Source organism: Phacochoerus africanus, chromosome 11, assembly GCF_016906955.1.
Source record: "Phacochoerus africanus isolate WHEZ1 chromosome 11, ROS_Pafr_v1, whole genome shotgun sequence".
Classification (NCBI taxonomy): Eukaryota; Metazoa; Chordata; class Mammalia; order Artiodactyla; family Suidae; genus Phacochoerus; species Phacochoerus africanus.
In genome coordinates, this window is record NC_062554.1 from 874,001 (window position 1) to 894,318 (window position 20,318).

The following is a 20,318-nucleotide window of genomic DNA, read 5'->3' on the forward strand; positions in this document are numbered from 1 at the left end:
CACTGACCCTGCAGAGTTGGAGGCGCTCGTGGGCTGTCCTCCTCGATGCTCTCGTAGGCAGTTGTGTGCGGGCCTGGGTGGCTGCCACTGCGGCAGCTGGACTTCAGAGAAGGGGGCTGCCAGACCCAGGACGGCGTCTGTGAGCGGAGGCTTGGGTGCCGTAGGCAGGGGCCCTCTAGGTAAGGGGGGAGCAGCACGCTTGGCGCCGTCCGGTCGGAGCGGACACTCCCTGGCAAGCCTGGAGCTGGAAGGAGCAGTGACGGAGGCGACCGGAGTTCTGGGCATTTTCTTCTTGTGCAGCCTGCAGTCTTTGGCACCTCCCTCTTCTTTGTCTTTCATTTAATTAATTTGTTATTTAAAAATCATTTAAATTCATAGTTAATAGGTTGCCCTTCAATTGCAAATGTTCACCTACAAAAGAAGAATGAAAATGCCTGCTCTGTTTTTTCATAGTTGTTGAGAAATTAGAATGGCCTTTAATGGACTTTGTGTTTTTGAGATTCTTATTCCAGCACTTCGCAAACAGCAACGTGCCCTTACAGAGATGAGTTGGCGGCGTTTGGTAATCGGGAGAGATTACGTAGATGTGCTGCGTTTCGCGGCAGATGTGCAGCGGCTCCTCATCGACCTGCTCCTGAAATTCAAGCCCTTTAGCTGACGCATGGGGTCTGGGCCAGCCTCTGGGGGGCTGCACAGTGGGCACAACTGGGTGGAAGGCGTGCCTTTCCGAAAGAGGCGCCAGCAGAATTTGCTCGCTGAGAAGAAGGAGGAGGCGAAAAATGATGCATGTTGCCTGCAGCTCTGGGACTTCTGGGTCTCGAGTCCGATTTCAGTGGAACATTGACTAACACCGCTTTCCAGGAACTCTGCTGACTGGTTTATATGCTCGACTTAAACTAATTCTCCCAGTAACTGTCATCACCCCCCTTTTACAGATGAGGAAACTGGAGTTTGGAGAAACTTGCCTGAGGCCACACACTGGTAAGTGGCAGAGCTTCTGCGTGTAACTATCACACTTTGGATTCGTTTAGCTTAAAGATTAATTATTATTTGAATAGATAATAGTTGAACTTGGTACATAATTTAAAAATAGAAGCGTATATAGTGGAAAAATCTTCCTTTTGTCCCTGTCGTCTTGACACTTACGTCCCTACAGTGAGTGTGTTTTCAGAGGTGTGTGTGTAAGTTACTAGTATAAAGTGTGCATATACAATAATATTTATTATATGTAAATATGAGCTACCCTTCTTCTGCATGAATGGTAGTATACCATATGCCTTCACCTCGATTTTTTTTTTTTTTTTTGCCTAACTGGAACAATCTAGGAGGTTGTTCCAGTTTTTAAAAAGTCTCTTCGTTTTTCAGTTGCTGCATGATAACCCACTGTATGGATGCACCACTAATGCTTTTTGAAAAGGCATTTGGGTGTTTCCCAATGTTTTGCCATGACTACCAATGCTGTTTTGAGTAACTCTGAATTTAGGTTATTTTGTGCCTGTGTGAGTCCACGTCAGGTTCTGGTAAACAAGAACCAGGGGAGCTGCTCTGAGTAAGTATATGGTGAGGTTCGCTGTAGGAAGAGCCCCACTTTCTTACTAACACGGAAGGGTTTTCATCCCAAGTACGGGCGTGCGAGAAATCAGCAAATGCAAGAGTGCTTCTCCATCAGCAGGGCTCCGTGGCAAGCACTGCCGCCGTGTGCATGCCAAGGCTTGCCGAGAGCAGAAAAAGTGGGAAAAGACAAGGTTACGGCCCCGTTGGCTGACGGGGAGTGAGTGTCTGCCTGCGAGCAGTCGTTTACTCAGCAGGGTGAAGCTTTCATTCCGAAGGAAGAATGACTCCGTCCTGCACTTTGGGAAAAGCTTTCCTGGAGAGGCCCCGTCGCATCGGACCTGTCGTAGGATTGTGGTGCGGTGCTTGTGCAGGAAGTTTGTCACATAAAAATGGCTGCAGTGGCTCTGCTGCCATTGAGGGTATCCCGGAAAGTGGGCAGAAGGGAATGTTTAAGATCTGTATGTAAAATGCGGATTGGAGAGGGGCGCAGGTGAAGTGCATGCGTCTTTACAGCTTCTGCCCGGTAGAGCAGAACCTGAATGTGAAGATAAACATTAATATCCCACAGTCCTTTTATTTTCCTGTTTTTGAGAAGATATCACTGTTTTTCAGAAGTGGTATCGAATATCTTAAACTAAGCACAAAGACCATAGAAAATATATTTCTGTGCCCAGAGGAACAAGTTTAAGGAGGGTGGCATGGCAGAGCCAGGAGACGTATCGGAGCTTATTCTGCTTATAATAAGCACATTGCGTAAAGAGTAAATAATAAATAAAGCTGGTGGGAAGTCATACAGACTTTTGAAATTTGAGTCAAGACTTGTTTTAATTTGATCTATAATATTCTCATTTATTATGCATTCTCAGAATATCATTGTTAATTTTTCTTTTTTTTTTGTCTTTTTGCTATTTCTTGGGCCGTTCCCGTGGCATATGGAGGTTCCCAGGCTAGGGGTCCAATTGGAGCTGTAGCCACCGGCCTACGCCAGAGCCACAGCAACTCGGGATCCGAGCCGCATCTGCAACCGACACCACAGCTCACGGCAACGCCGGATCGTTAACCTACTGAGCAAGGGCAGGGACCGAACCCGCAACCTCATGGGTCCTAGTCGGATTCGTTAACCACTGCGCCACGACGGGAACTCCGTTAATTTTTCTTTATGGCTATTTTCTGTTTCCTAGTTGTTAGCTCTAGAATCTATACTAAACGAACCTTTAGTTTACTGTAATTATTGAACTTTATTGAAACAACTAAACCCTCTTGTCTAGAAATAGAACTTCTTAGTTGACTTGCATTGCATTTGCTGGATAATGACTGCTCACAATAGAGCGATGTCAAATTCTGGCAGTCGTGTCATATTGGCTAGGGTGGTACTTTCTGCTAACTCTGTGCTAGCATTCTGGGGCTCCGGTCCTCATACGTCTACTTCTAAAGGAGTCTTCTTGTCGCACAGCCCCTGTTCTGACGCATCGGCTCCTGCCATAGCCAACTGCCCTCCCTTCCAAGTGGGGTTAGACTAGAGCTGGGTAATTTTTTTTTTTGTCTTTTGTCTTTTTACGGCTGCACTCATGGCATGTGGAGGTTCCCAGGCTAGGGGTTGAATTGGAGCTGTCGCTGCTGGCCTACACCACAGCCATAGCAGTGCCAGATCTGAGCCTTGTCTGTGACCTACACCACAGCTCATGGCAACGCCGGATCCTCAAACCACTGAGTGAGGCCAGGGATCAAACCCACAACCTCATGGTTCCTAGTTGGATTCATTTCCGCTGCGCTACAATGGGAACTCCTAGAGCTGTCTAATTGATACGTAGGCTTTCTGGCAGTTTATGGCTTGTGTTGTTTGGTATGTAAAAGTGAAATGATCAGATAGGCTCACTTGTATAACATTTGACTGTCAGTGTCAATTTTTTAGGTTTATTTATTTCCTCTTGTTACATTAGATGGTTTTGTGAAAATCAAGTAATTTGGAAAGTACTTAAAAAAAAAATGAAAGCTTGAATGCCTAGGAACAGACCTAGCTTTTTTTTTTTTTTTTTTTTTTTTGCTTTTAGGGCTGCACCTGTGGCATGTGGAGGTTCCCAGGCTAGGGGTCAAATGGAAGCTACAGCTGCCGGCCTGCACCACAGCCACAGCAACACAGGATCCGTGCTGCATCTGTGACCTACACCACCGCTCATGGCAACGCTGGATCTTTAACCCACTGAGCTCCGCCAGGGATCGAACCCATGTCCTCATGGATGCTAGTCGGATTCGTTAACGGCTGAGCCGAGACAGGAACACACTTACTTTGATCGTTGGTTGCAATTCTCGCTTTGAATGGGGGGGGATCAGCTCGGAGTTTAGACTCTTCTTTTTTCTTGTCTCTGTAAAGCTCTGAGCACGGGTGCGAATGACGCAGACGCTGGTGAGATGCTGACGGCGAGAGGATGGGAGGTTGGGGAGCTACCGCTGTTTGTTTCCGCCCCCTTCAGTCCTCCTCTTAGATCTCTCTTCATCCTCTCGACCTCAGGTGCTTTGCTTTCTGCTTCTCGGGTACGGCTTCCCCCAGACCTTCCCTACGCCGTCTGCAAACGGTGGTTTGTCACTGGTTGGCGAGCTCTTTGATTGAGTTCGTTTCTGTGGTATCTGCCTCCCATGTAACAGACGTGTAGGAAGTTGCGTAGAAACGGGCCGGAGGCTCCTGTGCACTTTTTGCCTGTCCTCTAGAAGTGACATCCTGCGTGACTGAAGGGTAGCGTCGATACCAGCAGTTGCGTCCGTATAGCAATTGGAGGGGGGTGTGTGTGTAGTGTGTGTGGTTCTGTAGACCTTTTTGCACGTGTGTAGCTTTGCTTAGCATCACTGCAGTCAAGATGCCGAACTGGACTCTCTTCCTTGTGCTCCTCCGGCACGGCCATACCCACCTCTGCCCATCCGTAACCCCTGGCAACCCCTCATTTGTTCCATAATCCTGTTATTTCAAGAACGTTATGAAAATGGAATCAGAAGGAGCATTATAGTTTGAGATTTGGGCTTTTTTCCCTTGGCGTAATTCCCCTGAGGTTTGCTCTCTCTCTTTTTTGTTTCTTGCCGAGGAGTATTCCTTGGTATGGACATGCCACCGTTTGTTTAATGGTTAGCCTGTGAAAGGCCTTTGGGTAGTTTCCAGTTTTTGTCTAGTACTCATCAGGCCACCTAGTCGTATGCAGGTTTTCCTGGGCACGTAAGTTATCATTTCTTTGGGACAGATGCCCAAGAGTACCATGCTGTGGTGCACGAGAAGTCCATTTTAGCGGCTCTGTCACTTTACATTTCTGCCAATACCGCACATCTAACATGCGAACATCTTAACCAGCGTTTGGCATCGGCACTTTTTTGTTTTAGCCATGTGGATGGGTGGTACCTTGGGACTTTAACTCACAGTTCCCTAATGGCTGATAATGCTAGTCCTATTTTCATGTGCTCATTTGCCGTTTGTGTGTCTTCTTTGGTGAAGTGTCTTCTCATGTGTTTTTCCTATTTTCTAATCAGATTTTTTAATGTTGAGTTTTCAGAATCCTTTATATATTCTAGATACAAGTCATTGTCAGATATGTGATTTGCAAATTTTTTCTCCTAGTTTATAATTTGTCTTTTTAATACTTAATAGGGTCTCTCAAAGAGCAAAATTTTTAAAATTTTGATGAAGTTAACAGTGTTTTTTAATCTGTTGGGGTTTTTTTGGAAAAAATGGGCATTCAGTTTGAAGTTTATTGAACCTTCTGGATCTGTGGGTTTGTAGTTTTTTGTCATGTTTGGAGAAGCTTCAGGCATTATTTCTTTATCTCTTCTGCTCTCTTTTCTCGCCTTTCGATACTCCATTTAAATTTGTGCTGGATGCTTGGCAGTGTCCACAGGCCACTGAAGCCCTGTTTATTTTTCCCTTGGCTCTTTCTTTCTCTCTGGGTTCCTTTGGGTAGAGCCTTTGACTGTGTCTTCACATTAGCTGGCCTTTCCTTTGGAAGTATCTAATCTGCTGCTAATCCTGCTCACTCCGTCTCTCATTCCAGGCACTGTATATATTTTTTTAATCTGTAGAAATCCCATTCGGGTGGTTTGAACAGTATCTCCCATGCCCTCAATCCTGCCCATGTAGTTCTCTGTCATTTTACACATGCACAGCACCTCTATAGAGTCATTTTAACGTTCTTGTCTGCCAGCTCCGCCGTCTCTGTCATCGGGGGGCCATATTTTCCTGAATCTTCACACGCCTGGCAGCTTTTCACTGGATGGCAGACATTATGACTCTCATGTTGTCGGTTGATGGCTTTAGTTGACTTCCTTTACCCAGTGTTGGATTTTGGTCTGGTATGCGATTAGGTTGCTTGGTGTCCACTAAAGCCTTTTGAGACTTGATTTTAGCTTAATTAGGGCAGTCCAGAGCAGCCTTTAGAATAGGGCTCATTTAACTCTAATGCTAAGATGGACCCGTTCAGAGAATTCTCCCTGCTGCTCTGTATGATGAGGTCTCTGCTTTCTGGCTGGTGTGGACAGAAACGGCCCCCAATCTTGCATCTGCTCTGGGAGTTGTTCTGCGGTTTCTTCTCAAGGCTCTCTTCCCTCTCCACCCTCTTCAGCCTTGGATGGGTTGAAAATTTTTTGTTGTGGTGGTAGAATACGTATGACATGAAATTTGCCATTTTAAGCATACACTTAAGTGGCATTAATGATATGTACAGTGTTCTGTAGCTGTCACCACCATCTACGTCCGGAATACACCCAAGGGAACTTTTTCGCCACCCCAAAGAAACTGTGGCCATTAAGCAATAACGTCCCGTTCCTGCCGCCTCCGCAGCCTCTCCTGTACATTCTCCTCGTCCCCTGTTCCAGGTCGTTTGCACAGTGTCTGTCTTCTTGCAGCTGGTTCATTTCACAGAGCGTGAGGTCTTCCAGCTTCGTACTGGTTGGTCTCGGTGCTTATCAGCGCTTAGCCAGAGACTCACGGGGACCCGTCTGTAAGCTTCTGGCGCTCTCTTCTTGTGAGTTTCCCCTTGCGACTACCTCGGACTGCTGGGCCTTGTTGAGAGGGACGTCCTCCTCCTGTGATGCCTCCCAGAGACTGCTTCTCGGCAGCGCGCTGGTGAACTCGTGGAGCTCACGGTCTGTTTTCCTCCTCCCAGCCCACACAGGCCTGTGTTGTCAGTTGTGTGATAGCTGAAAACCACCGTGTCATGTGTTTTGTCCAGTTCCGGCCTTTTAAGGCAGAAGGGTAAATGTGCCACCTGTTATTCCATCTTAATTAGAGGCAGAAATCTCCAGTGTGTGTATTTTTAACAGCCTTGTTGACATATAGCTGACACGCAATAAGCTGTATGTGCTTAAAGTGTACAATGTGATTGATTTCGATAAATGTTACACCCGTGAAGCCATCACCACAGTTAAGATAGTAAGTGTCCCCATCACCCGCCAAAGCTCCCCCACGCCCCTTCAGTACTTGCCTCCGCCTCTCCGCGACAACTCCCTGTCCCCAGGGAGCCCGATCATTTGTCCCAGCAGGTGAATTTGCGTTTTCTGGAACTTTCTGCACTGGGAATTATACTGCAGTACCCTTCTCCGTCTCTGTATTCACTGTGAAATTCAGCCTCGGCGTCGTCGTTGTGTTTCCCGTAAAACCCATTGCTTCTTGTTGCCGGCCAGCGTCCCCTGGTGAACGAATAAACAGAGACACCGCTTCTGTTTATTCGTTCACCTGTTGGTGGACATTTGGGTGTTTGCAGTTTGGGGCTCTCACAATAAAGCTGCTACGAACATATTGGTGGAAGGTTTTTGTGGACATGATTTTATTTTAGTTTTTTGCTGCATACCTACCGTGTGCCGAATGGGGATTTCTTGTTCATAGGACAGACGTAGTTTTAACTTTACGAGAAAGCGTCAGGCTGTTTCCTGAAGTGATTGAACCAGTTTGTATTCTCAGCGGCAGCATGAGAAGGTTCTTGTTCTACGTCTTCCGTGATACTGGTTTTGTTGGTCTTTTTAATTTTAACTTCTGTGAAAGGCGTGTAGAAGTGTCGTATAGTTTTACTTTGCATTTACCTAATGATTTCGTGAATTTTTTTGTTTGTGTTTTTGGCCTTTTTAGGGCTGCATTCGCGGCATAGGAAGGTTCCCAGGCTGGGGGTCCAGGCAGAGCTGTAGCCGCCGATGCCACAGCCACAGCAGCCTGGATCTGAAGCACATCTGCGACCCACACCACGGCTCACAGCAACGCCAGATCCTGAACCCACTGAGCGGGGCCAGGGATCAAACCTGAGTCCTCATGGATGGATACTAGTCAGATTCCTTTCTGCTGAGCCACGATGGGAACTCCAATTTCATGAATTTTCTCATATGCTTATTGGCCATGTGTTCATCTTTTGTAAGATATTTGTTCTTTTGCCTGTTTTGTGATGGGTTATGTTTTTATTATTGAGTTATAGGCGTTCTTTATAATTCTGGATACAAGTCCTTTGTTAAAAACATGTATTATAAATATTTTCTCCCAGTCTGTGGCTTGCCTATTCATTTTCTTACTGGTATTTTTTGAGGAGCAGAAGTTTTTAATTTTGATAAAATCTAATCTAAAAACTAGATTTATCGACTCTCTCCTATGATTAGTGTGTTCCATGTTCTTTCTAAGAAATCCTTAACTCATCTGAAAGTCATGAAAATATTCTCTATTTTCTCCTAAAATCTTTTTAGTTTTAACTCTCACATTTATACATATCATTCATTTCAAGTTAATGTTTATATGTTGTGGAAGACAGGAATTAAAGTTAAAGAGAATTTTTCCATATGGATAGGCAGTTGTTTCAGACTTTTCTAATTCACCGTTACTTTGTCGCACTCGTCCAAAATCAGTTAATCTCTGTTCTGTTTCGACGGTTTGTCTCTCCTTACCCCAGTTCTGCAGTCTCTTTCTTACCGTAGCTCTGTGTTGCATCTTGAAGCCAGTTTTTTCTTTTTCAAGATTATTTTGGCTTTTCTGGAACCTTTGTCTTTACAAATACATTCTGGAATCTGCAGAGAATCACAGAACAGACCTTGGTAAATCCTTGCCTTGTGATCTTACTGAGGCATCACCTGGTGGATCTTTAGAAAATACTCCTGCTGAGAACTGGGCTTCATTCTTTTTGAACTTTGTATCTTTCAATTTCTGAAAAGGAAACTTATACCAATAAATACTTTTCTTTAGGTCTTTGCCTAAGTACCTAAGTTGCCTTGCCTCTTTTGAATCTTTGGTAGAACTGAACTGCTACTGTTTCAATCTTAAGAAATACAAGGGTTGATTGAGTACAAGAAAAATAAGAAGCTAACCCAGCAAGCACATCCTTAGGTGCATCTGCAGAGGACGTGTAAGAGGGTGAGCTTTTCCTCTGCAGCATCAAAACTGTCCTCCCTTCTGCTGTATCACATGCTCGAGACAGGTGGGTATCAGGGACTTATTCGGGGACGTCATTTTATGGCACTGTGCTTAGTGAGGTATCACGTACTGTAATGGAGAGGCTGCATTGCTTTTATATTTCCAGATAAACTTGACCTTTTCGAAAACTTCAAAGCAGCCAATTTTTGCTGTTATCTTCAAATACTATATGCTTTAATAGTGTTAGGTTTCTTGGTGACTTTAAATTACAGAGAGAATTGGTCTATGGTACATATGCTGTTTTTCTAGAATTTACTTAACCGCATTGTAATATTCATTTTTGTAAGTATTTCCGAGTTGCAGCTTTAAACATATAAAACATTATCCACAATTTATGCTTCCAATTACATAGGTCGGTCCTTTTATCTCTTGTAGTAAATACATGGAAATGTTATAAGATCTTAGAGGAACTTTTATGTCATTTTAATAGCTTTGCGTTGGTATGGAATAACTGAATTGCAACTTTTTATTTCAATTTAGAGTGTTCATAGAATAAAAAAAATTGGAATTAACCGAACTGAATTAGGGTGCCTCAGGACAGTGATGGAAATAACTAAGAACCATATTCATTTGATTAGCGTGATCATATTGCTTTATGAGAAAACCAAGCCACTTTTCTGGGACGATAACTATTTGCGGTAAAGGGGAACCCAGGAATGAGAGATCCTTTTCCAATTCTATTGGCTTTTCTTTCAGCTGAAAATAATTACAGACGTGGACTTTCCTTGGGAAAAGAGTCGCAAGTTATGTTATTCACTTTGTAGGAAGGCATCGTTTGTTGTTAATTGGACATGCGGTTCTAGAGCCCGCGGAATGTGACTTTCGATAGTTAGGATTCTGCACCGTCCGCCCCGTCCGCGAGTAAGTGCGTGGTAGGGACAGGCCACACGTGCGATTCGGGTTTAGTGGGCAGCGTGGCAGACGCTGTGCCTGCCGTGGACACGGGTGCGAGAGGGGCCCGCCGGGCTGGAGCTGCAGGTGTCTGTGTTTGAAGGCGCGTGTGGCGGTTTCCACCAGGCTTTGCCCCGGGACAACAGCAGCTTCCGCGTGTTTCCCCAGATGTCACCCGCGTAGAGTTCGCTCGCTCTGTCCTGTAGATACAGGCAGAGCCCACGCGTTTCTGCAGATGGGAGGGGCCGGCTGCACCGGGGCTGCCCTGGTGCGTTGGAGCCCAACCCAAGGAAAGGCCGGCCTGCCGGGACTCTGGCTTTTCTTCACATCCTTGAAACGATGATTGACCTGCAGTCGTGATCTCTTCTAACCACCAGTGGGAACAACCAGTGATGCTGCATCACTTGCCTCTCTGAGGTTCGGTGAGGTAGACGCTGTTATTTTCCCATTTCACGGTGGGCAGAGGGGGCCGGAGAAGATCCTTACACAGCCAGAAAGGGGCAGCGCTGAGCTTAGGGAGTCTTTGCTCCTAAACCTATTCTGTGACGCCTGGCTGGACCGTATTAAGAAATCCCAAGTACATGTAATCCAGTGTTTTAAACATCACTTTCACAGCGTCCGGAGTTTGACACCGCTAACTGCACTGGCGGGCTGGCCGAGAAGCCTGGTCAGTAATTTCTCTAGTTTCCACTAGAGGTCAGCCTATCACCTGGTGATAGAAACGCCAACCCCTCTGTCTCTCTCCTTGGAAGGGCAGAATTTCAAGTATATTGAAGAAGTGTGGCAGGAAAGACTTGGCTGGTGGACTCACTTTGGAATTGTAGATATAATCAGAGGGTCGTCTTGGAGGTCATAAAAGCATGGATGACCAGCACAAGACCCAGTGTTGGCTCCAGCGATGGTCAAGGCGCCCTGTGCCGTGATGTCCAGCCCAGAAAAGGCTGATGGCCCTGGCCCTTCCTTATGGCCTCTGAACTGACCACGCGTTAAACGCCAAGTGAGTCTTGGGTTCTGAGTGCCCCAAATTCCTCTTCTGGATGCATTTAATTCCGTCAGGGACGTGGAGTATGCCCTGCGCGCGATGAAATAGTGCCCTTGTCTCGTGTTCACTGATTGATACTCTGGTGATCGTAAGGCCACAAGGTCTCAGCATTTTTTTTTTTGTCTTTTTGCTTTTTCTAGGGCCGCTCCCAGGGCATATGGAGGTTCTCAGTCTAGGGGTCGAATCGGAGCTGTAGCCGCCAACCTAAGCCAGAGCCACAGCAACGCGGGATCCGAGCCGTGTCTGCGACCCACACCACAGCTCACGGCAACGCCGGATCCTTAACCCACCGAGCAAGGCCAGGGATCGAACCCTCAACCTCACGGTTCCTAGTCGGCTTCGTTAACCACTGCGCCACGACGGGAACTCCAAGGCCTCAGCGTTTTTAAAAGCAGCCTAGAGACGTGTTTCCTGGCGCTCCGGTGTTAGAAACAGCGAGGTTTTGAGTTCGGAAGCAGCAGCTGAGAACCGTCCTTCGGAGCAGCGTCAGAAGGCAGCGTCCGCGGGTGGCAGGGGGGTGGTGTTTTGGAGGGTCACGGACGCTCATTGCGGGGGTTTGGCACGGTCCCGCGGGTAGAGGGACTTCTTCGTTGGCCGGTGATGGTAGTTACATGTCAGCGAATGGCTCTGGCTGCCGTAGGTGAAGTAAGGCCTCTTGGGCAGCCTTCAAACGCGGAGACACAGTCGGACTTGACCTGAGAGTCGTCACGTGGAGCCGGAGGTCCCCACGCAGAAGAGGAAGCCGGGGAGGAAGGGCACGCGGGAGGGCGCCTCCGCGCAGCCGACGGGTCTGGGGGGCTAGGAGGGGAGACCCAGGGCTGGCTGGTAGAACGAGGGGGCTGGAGCCCTGTAGGTGGAGACCCGGGGGCAGGAGCAGGCAGGATGTTGGGGTTCCAGGTCGGCAGGTGGCATCTGAGACCCGAGAATTCTTCAAGGGCAGCGGAAGAGGATAAGAGAACATGCAAGACGGAGTTGACGGCGGCCGATTCCAGCGGTGCTGTTCCCTCGTTGAGTGCGGCCCGTGCCCGAGACACTTTCACACCTGTTGTTTCATTTTCTCTTCATAACAGTCTTATCCTTCGGACGGGATGGCGGGGGCTCAAAGAGGCTTTCTTTTGTTTTGTTTGGCTTTTTAGGGCCGCACCTGCAGCACATGAACGTTCCCAGACTAGGGGCTGAATCGGAGCTGCAGCTGCCGGCCCGCACCACAGCCACGGCAACGCGGGATCTGAGCTGCATCTGTGACCCACACCACAGCTCCTGCCAATGCCGGACCCCTAACCCACTGAGCGAGGCCAGGGATCAAACCCGTGTCATCATGGGTACTAGTCGGGTTCGTTACCACTGAGCCATGATGGGAACTCCTCAGGGAGTTTCCGTAACCTGCCTGGAGTCCTGTAGCTTGTAAATAGTACAACTGGTGTTTGAACTCAGGGCTTTCTGATGAAACTATGAAACTCTGCTTCCTGATGCATAAGGTATTTTTTTTTTTCTGCCCCAGTTTTATGCTGCCTGCAGCGTAGGGATGGTCATAGGCTTACATCCAGTGGGAAATTAACCCCGCAGGTAAACCCCAATTATAACAAAGTAAAGGGTTATAACTTCCAGGGAGATGGAGGTGGGGATGCTTCTGTTAAAAACGTGAAGTTTTTTCATCTTTGCCTGTAAATCACCATAAAGGCCTGTCTGCTCGTCGTGTGGTAGTGATTAGATGGGGGCAGACCTGTCCCTTGTCCGTCTCACTACTTTGTTGTTTTTTTTCCCCGCTCCTAAAATCCACTAATTATCTTACTAGGTGTTCTCTCTGTCGCCTTGGTTTTTCACAAATGACACTACTGGAGGTGCCCTCTCAAGGACTTTCTAGAGTCTTAATAGGAAGAGCACTGGGCCAACCTAAAAGGAAGTTTGGGGATCACTAATTTGGTCTGTCAGTATACTTTTGTCACTTTATTTTTACACCTGCAGGCAGCAGTGCTTCTGAGACCTTTCAGTCCTTTAAAGATCGCTTTGATCCGGGATCTCTTTCTGCTTGGGATATGTTTTTGAAGGCATGAGGACAGAATGTCAGCTTTCTTCTCCCAAAGGCACCGTTGCTGAATTTCCCCTGTAATCTAGGGCTTTCATCATTTCCTCCGTGTTGATGGAGGCACTAGACCTGGGGAATAGCATTTATCTTTTGTTTTTTGACCTACGCGACTGGTAAATGTTGAAAGGGCCATCAGCTAAGATGCTTTTAATAAGGCCCTCTTTTCTTGTGGTCTAGCCAGGGTCTAGCTGTGGTCAACTGCAAAAGTGTTTCCCAAGTTCACTTCCTTTTTTTCGTCTGAAGTTGCTGGAAGGCGATCCTTGGGAAGAGCACGTGCACAAGCCGTACGAGGGCGAAAAGCAAACGGAAAGTTCTTTTCTTGGTACAGCTTTTAATCTCCTGGGTAAAACTTTGGTTTATTTTGACAAAAGAGTGCAGAATTCTTAACCGAGCAGTGCAATGGAACACTAAATCCACAAGTGCCAGAGTTCCCTTCGAAGCCGTGAGCAGAATTCTGTAAGGCCGAGTGTCTGCTTCCTTCCAAGAGGCGCTTGGGATCGAATTGGCTCATCCCGCGACTGCCCAGCCTCAACCCTCTCTTCCACTTGCTGCCTCCTGGAGAAGGAGGACATTTCCCAGGAATCCCTGTGGGAACCTGTGAGCCACTTGGCGGCTTTGCCCGTCCCCTCTGCTCACCGGCCTTTGCGCTCGTTTCCACGCGTGCTCTCTCATGTCCTGCAGCTAAAGCCGTGTTTTATAAACATCAGTCCGATCGCGTCACTCTTAAAGCTCAGTCATTACCTTTATTGCTCTCAGGACAACGCCGCAAATGCTTGGCGTAGATCACAGAGTCCGCCTGGGGTCGCCCCCTCTGACCGTCCGTGTCGCGCTTCTTCGCAGCAGGCCCTGCGACCCTCTTCAGTTTCCGCAGCGCGTCCACCTTCCTTCCTGGGTCCTCCCTTTGGGATTCATGCTTCGCAGGTGACCGCGTGCTGTGCCTCAGACCTCTGCTCAGGTGTCGCCCTTCCAGAGAAGTCCCAGTGTGGTTCTGTCCCTTCTCATCACCCAGGTAGTCGCATCATCTCCTCCGGGCTGTTATTGTCGGAGGGTCAGTGTCTTCCTTTTGCGGACTCTCCCTTAGCTTTGTGTGCTGTCTGAGAACCTGGAGCTTCAGGCACCAGGTAGGGAATGAACTAGAAATCTGCTAAGTACAGTATAGCTGATGCTGAAAAAGGCCGTAGGTGTTGAAGGCTGGTCCTGCCTGTCCCAAAGGGGCAGGTTATCTGTTGCATTGTGCTGACCTGCTCCAGCTGCAGGATGTGCCATTAGTTTCATTCATATATTCGCTTCTTATCCCTCAAAGCATGGTCTTGGATTATGGTGGTGACAGGCTGGGCTAGCGTCTCCTTTTCTGCATAAGCCCTTGGGAGGGCTTGAGCTTGGGCCACCGACTCAGACAGCGGAGGTACTCCTTCGGTACCATTTGTGTCCCTTCTCACCAGACGACTTTGGTAGGTTCCATGCCAAATGGACCCCAACAGATTTCCCTACCTTTGAATCCCAATGAACGCTCCCTTCAGAAGGCCTCTTGGCTTTGCATACCAACAAGAAAGGTGATGTTTAAGTTGGGTGCCCAGGAAAGGTCCTCTTATGCTCTCATAGATTGTGGGTACTTCCTCATTTTGCAGTCTGTCACGAAGTGAGGCAACTTCGTGACTTTACAAAATAAATGAAATTGGCTTCAAGGAGACGTCTGACTCTCCCCGTACTGAGAAGCAACTCAGAGTTTCTAGCTAAATAATTTAATCCATACCTCTTGGGCACTCTGTCTAATCTCTGCTATAGCAGCTGCCTTTTCACTGACTTATTGATCTGTCATCCCTGCGGTTATCTGTTTAAATGCCCATGTCCCTCACCGTAACACAAGCTCCAAGAGGACTGGAACTCTTTCGACTTCCTCGACCGACTGATCTTTAGTGCTCTCACAGTTCTTTGCGCATCGGTGGCGTTTCCATGCATGCTTTATGAGTGAATGATTGTAAATTTTCCAAAGTAGAATTCTCATAGTAACCGTTACTTTTAAACATTCAGAAGATTTTAGAAAAGTAAAGGCATGTTCACTAGTTCTTATCATGGTGACTTTAACAAATTTAAAGTCACCAACAGAATGAAAACCAAAGAAAAACTGATGAAACTAGGAAAGGGCTAAGTTCCAAGGTAGGGACTAGTGTCTGAAGTTTATAGATCGAATCAAAGGAAGATGCTAAAACCTGATACTACGTCTCTAGATTGTTAGTGATGCGCATTTCAGTGGAGCGGGGGGCTGTCCTTTAAGTTGGGTCAGGCCATGAGAAAAACAGGAAAGTTTCCAAGGGAGCCAGTTCCGTTTCTTAGAGTGGAGGGAGAAATCAGGCCAAGGAAGCAGTTTCTTTTTACATTGACTTCTAACCTGTGAGGAAGTATGGGGAAGAAGACAGTGAGCTTTGTGTAAGTTGGCTAGAATCAAATGAACAGAAATGAATAAGCAGTAAGTTAGCAAGCCAGAGTTGGCTAAAGTGCTTAACTCGAAGCATCATTTCAGATTAAGAATTATTTGGGGAAACAAATTCCAGAAAAATACCTCTATAGTCACTGACATGATTCGAAGGGAACATAGAATTTTTCACAGTTGCAATTCAGGAAAGCAGCGCAGTCACTCACTAGTGGTGAGAATCACAGGATGGAGACTTTGGAGCTCTTGGCGGCCATGTTTCCGGCCTCGCGAAGGAGGTTAGTTAGTCTGTGATAGCAGGAGCCAAGTCAACACGCAGAAGAAAGACAAGGCGAGAGACACACTCCTGGTTGAGACAAACAGGCCTGGCGGTGGTGTTCAAAGCCCTGCTTCTAATTATCCTTACGGGCCAGCTGCTCGTGCACTTTCTGGAGTTGTGTGAGGTACTCTGGTGTCCTTTCAGCACGTTCCTTTTATCTAAACCAGTTCGAGGTAGGCTTCTGCCATGAGTGTGTGGCTAAAAGTTCTGTCTAATATACATAGGTCACAAAGGCAGGCGGAGAAGACCCAACATATGCATTATTGGTGTGCCTAGTAAAGAGAGCAGAACAAATGAGCAGAAAAAAATACACGCACATATATACGCACACATTATCTATCTATCTATCTCCATATGCTTAGGAGAAAAAACCTTCAGAGACGCAGGAAAGTCATGATCTGTAGACCCAAAGGACAGACAGTTCCAGGAGAAGTGGAGACGGGGATCAATGCCCAGCAAGCACGTATTAGTGAAGCCAGGTACTTCACGGTTAAGAAAGGGGCCTTCCAGGCCTCCAGGCAGAAAAAGCCAGTTACCCGTGGGGGATGATCAGACTGGCCTCAGATACCACGGTAACAGTCTAGCAGTGGCTTATGCATAAAGGTAACCTGCTATTCTCAAACGTTCGAAGATCTAGTTCCGGAAAACTGCCCCATGAATGAAATTAGTCTGCTAAATGATAAACAAGGAGAAAGAACGGGGGCTGGAGAAGCAGGGGTATGAAAGGCTTGGTAGGGTGTGTGGAATCCACTTAGATATGGAACTGAGTCAGATCTCAATAATTATGTATTGTATGAAAACAGAAGTAAGTATAAAGGCTGTACAGCCAATAATGAAAAAAGTAATTAAATGACAAATACAAGGTGAGGAAGATGGGAGAGATAAAGGTACGTGGAGGTGTGTGAACTCTTGCTTAGTGGAGAAGTCGGAGAAAATCTGCAGACATAGCTTGAAGTTGATGCACTTACTGGCCGGAGTCCTGGCACTGCCACATCCCAGCTGTGTAGCCTCAGGTCATTTTAAACCTCCTCCGTTGTCACAGTCTCCATCTGTATCATGACAGTAATGACTCTGCCCACCTCCTAAGCTTGCTGGGAAGAGCCGATGCAGTCACGTATGTGGAGTGCTCAGGATAGTGTCTGGCTCTGAGTAAGCACTCAGGTGAAACTGCCTATTAATTATTACTTGAAGGAGAAGATAAGAGCAAATAGTTTTATAATCGGGATAGCGAAGGTCTTCCCAAGTGTAACTGTAAACCCAGAGACCATTAAGGAGAAGAGTAATAGTGTGACCTCATAAAAAGTGAGGGCCTTTGCTTGGCAAAATCGCCACGGTAAGAATCAATGAACGGATACTCAAGTGGAGAAGAATAATTGCAAGATGTTTGACAGAAGAAGGATTGCTATCGTTAATATCCAGGGATCACTAAAAAATCAACGAGAAAATATGAGCAACCCAGTATAAAATGGGTAATCCATGTGAACAAACATTTAATGGAAAAATAAAAATTGGAAAAGATAACTTAGTCTTATAAGAGGTAGAAATTAAAATGGGATGCCATTTTTATCTGCAAGATCAACAAAGATGAAGACCTTTGAAAATACCAAAGGGTGGAAAGGATGCGATGAAAGAGGCATTGTTAGATCCCTTCCTTCCATCCATCCACCCATCCATCCATCCAGCCTTCCTTCCATCCATCCAGCCTTCCATCCATCCAGCCTTCCTTCCATCCATCCACCCATCCTTCCATCCAGCCTTCCATCCATCCAGCCTTCCTTCCATCCATCCAGCCTTCCTTCCATCCAGCCTTCCTTCCATCCATCCAGCCTTCCTTCCGTCCATCCACCCATCCATCCATCCTTCCTTCCATCCATCCAGCCTTCCTTCCATCCATCCAGCCTTCCTTCCATCCATCCAGCCTTCTTTCCATCCATCCACCCATCCATCCATCCAGCCTTCCTTCCATCCATCCAGCCTTCCTTCCATCCATCCACCCATCCATCCATCCAGCCTTCCTTCCATCCATCCACCCATCCATCCATCCAGCCTTCCTTCCATCCACCCACCCATCCATCCATCCAGGCTTCCTTCCATCCATCCAGCCTTCCATCCATCCAGCCTTCCTTCCATCCATCCAGCCTTCCATCCATCCAGCCTTCCTTCCATCCATCCACCCATCCATCCATCCTTCCTTCCATCCATCCAGCCTTCCTTCCATCCATCCAGCCTTCCTTCCATCCATCCAGCCTTCTTTCCATCCATCCACCCATCCATCCATCCAGCCTTCCTTCCATCCATCCAGCCTTCCTTCCATCCATCCAGCCTTCCTTCCATCCATCCACCCATCCATCCATCCAGCCTTCCTTCCATCCATCCACCCATCCATCCATCCAGCCTTCCTTCCATCCATCCACCCATCCATCCATCCAGCCTTCCTTCCATCCATCCAGCCTTCCTTCCATCCATCCACCCATCCATCCATCCAGCCTTCCTTCCATCCATCCACCCATCCATCCATCCAGCCATCCATCCCTCCAGCCTTCCTTCCATCCATCCAGCCTTCCTTCCATCCATCCACCCATCCATCCATCCAGCCTTCCATCCATCCATCCACCCATCCATCCATCCAGCCTTCCATCCATCCACCCATCCATCCATCCAGCCTTCCTTCCATCCATCCACCCATCCATCCATCCAGCCTTCTTTCCATCCATCCACCCATCCATCCATCCAGCCTTCCATCCATCCATCCATCCATCCACCCATCCATCCATCCAGCCTTCCATCCATCCAGCCTTCCTTCCATCCATCCATCCATCCATCCATCCATCCATCCATCCATTCATGGCTGTACCTGTGGCATGGGGAAATTCCTGCACCAGGGGTTGAATTAGAGCTGCATCTGCGACCTACACCACAGCTTCCGGTAACGCAAGGTCCTTAAGCCACTGAGCGAGGCCGGAGATCACACCTGCATCCTCAGAGAGACTATGTCAGGTTTTTAACCTGCTGAACCACAGTGGGAACTCCTTCATGCCCTTTTTGAGGACGGGTTGGAATTTATCAGAATTGTAAATGCTCATACATGTTATCTGTGTAGTGCTGCTTCTAAGGATGTATTTTACGAATACATTTATCTTAGGGTACAAAGGTGTATGTCATGGAGTGTTGCTTATAGCATCGCTTATAGCAGAAACAATTTGAGAGCAATTTACTTGACTTGATGTGAGTTTGTTAAATAACTTAAGGTGCTTGTATACCTTGGAATATTATATGGCCACTAAAATAAAAGTTTTCTAAGTATATGTACTGATAATGGAAAAAGCCAGGCTATAATATCTAGGGGGAAAGTAAGTTATATGAGAACATGGTATGACCTTACTAAAAATAATGCATACTTTAGCCTTACATAAACTCATAGAAAATTTCTAGAATATTACACGAGAGCCATTAAAACTAGTTCTCTCTGAGATGAAAAATGGGGATGCTATGGGCTTTTATTTGTATTTTATACCCTTTGGACTCTTCCAGTTTTTTATAGCAATCATCTCATTCACAGTAATTTTTTTTTTTTTTTGGTCTTTCTGCCTTTTCTAGGGCTGCTCTTGCGGCATATGGAGGTTCCCAGGCTAAGGGGTTGAATCGGAGCTGCAGCTGCCGGCTTATGGGCCAGGGATGGCACCCGAAACCTCATGGTTCCTCGTCGGATTCATTAACCTCTGCGTCACGACAGGAGCTCCTTATTCACAGTAATTTAAAAACAAATGAAAATAGCCTTTGACTAGTGGTGACTGATGACTGTATTGCTTTTGAAAATGGAATTTAATATTTTGGGATGAAAATTATTTTGGATAAATAGCAAAACAGATCCATAGGTTTAGCTAACATGTCTCCAGTAGAAATTAAGGAAGCTCCTATTTTGTGTAAATCACTGAACTGAGCGCCCTCGCCGCTTACAGTTACTCCTGTGGAGTAGATCGTGCTCAAGAAATGCTTTAAGTAGAGCTTCGGACATTTCTCCTGGGGGTCAGATGTCCCTAATTAAAACCTGCGAAATGAGACCTGTTCACAAACACTGTGCTCCCTACACGGGCGCTCCTGCGATACCAACCTGGGAACCAGTGCCAAGCGCAGGAGCTGTGCCGTTGCTGAGGCTGTGGATTCAGCCTCGCCAGTTTGTGGGCTTTATGCCTCGGTTATCAGCCTAAGGGCTGCTCGAGATGGGGAGAAAACGCGAGGAGGTGTGTGCCGATGATAAGGGTGATGATGGTGGGAAGAGGTCTGGAATGCACGGCACCAGCTAGGGCTGGTCAAATGCCGTGTTTGCCAGTGATGCTTAGATTTTATGTCCTCACTCTGCATGTACTGCTTTAAAGGAAATTATTTCATGAAGAAGACTGTACTTTCATGGAGCCAAGCAGACCTCAACATTGTCTAAAGTTTGGCCATATGATTTATACAAATCCGTTGAGGAATTAAGATTTTTTTCTTTTTTAAAAAATTTTTTTCTTTTTATTTTTTTGTCTTTTCTAGGGCCGTACCCACAGCATATGGAGGTTCCCAGGCTAGGGGTTGAAT

General features: G+C 46.9%; 1 protein-coding gene across 1 annotated transcript in view; it reads left to right on the forward strand.

Moving 5' to 3' along the window:
* STK33 (serine/threonine kinase 33) overlaps positions 1-20,318 on the forward strand; it is a 155,625-nt gene that overhangs the window by 11,610 nt on the left and 123,697 nt on the right. Inside the window, exon 2 of the mRNA XM_047752574.1 lies at positions 936-981. The gene's annotated coding sequence lies outside the window, so the exon portion shown is untranslated. The remainder of the gene's footprint in view (positions 1-935; positions 982-20,318) is intronic.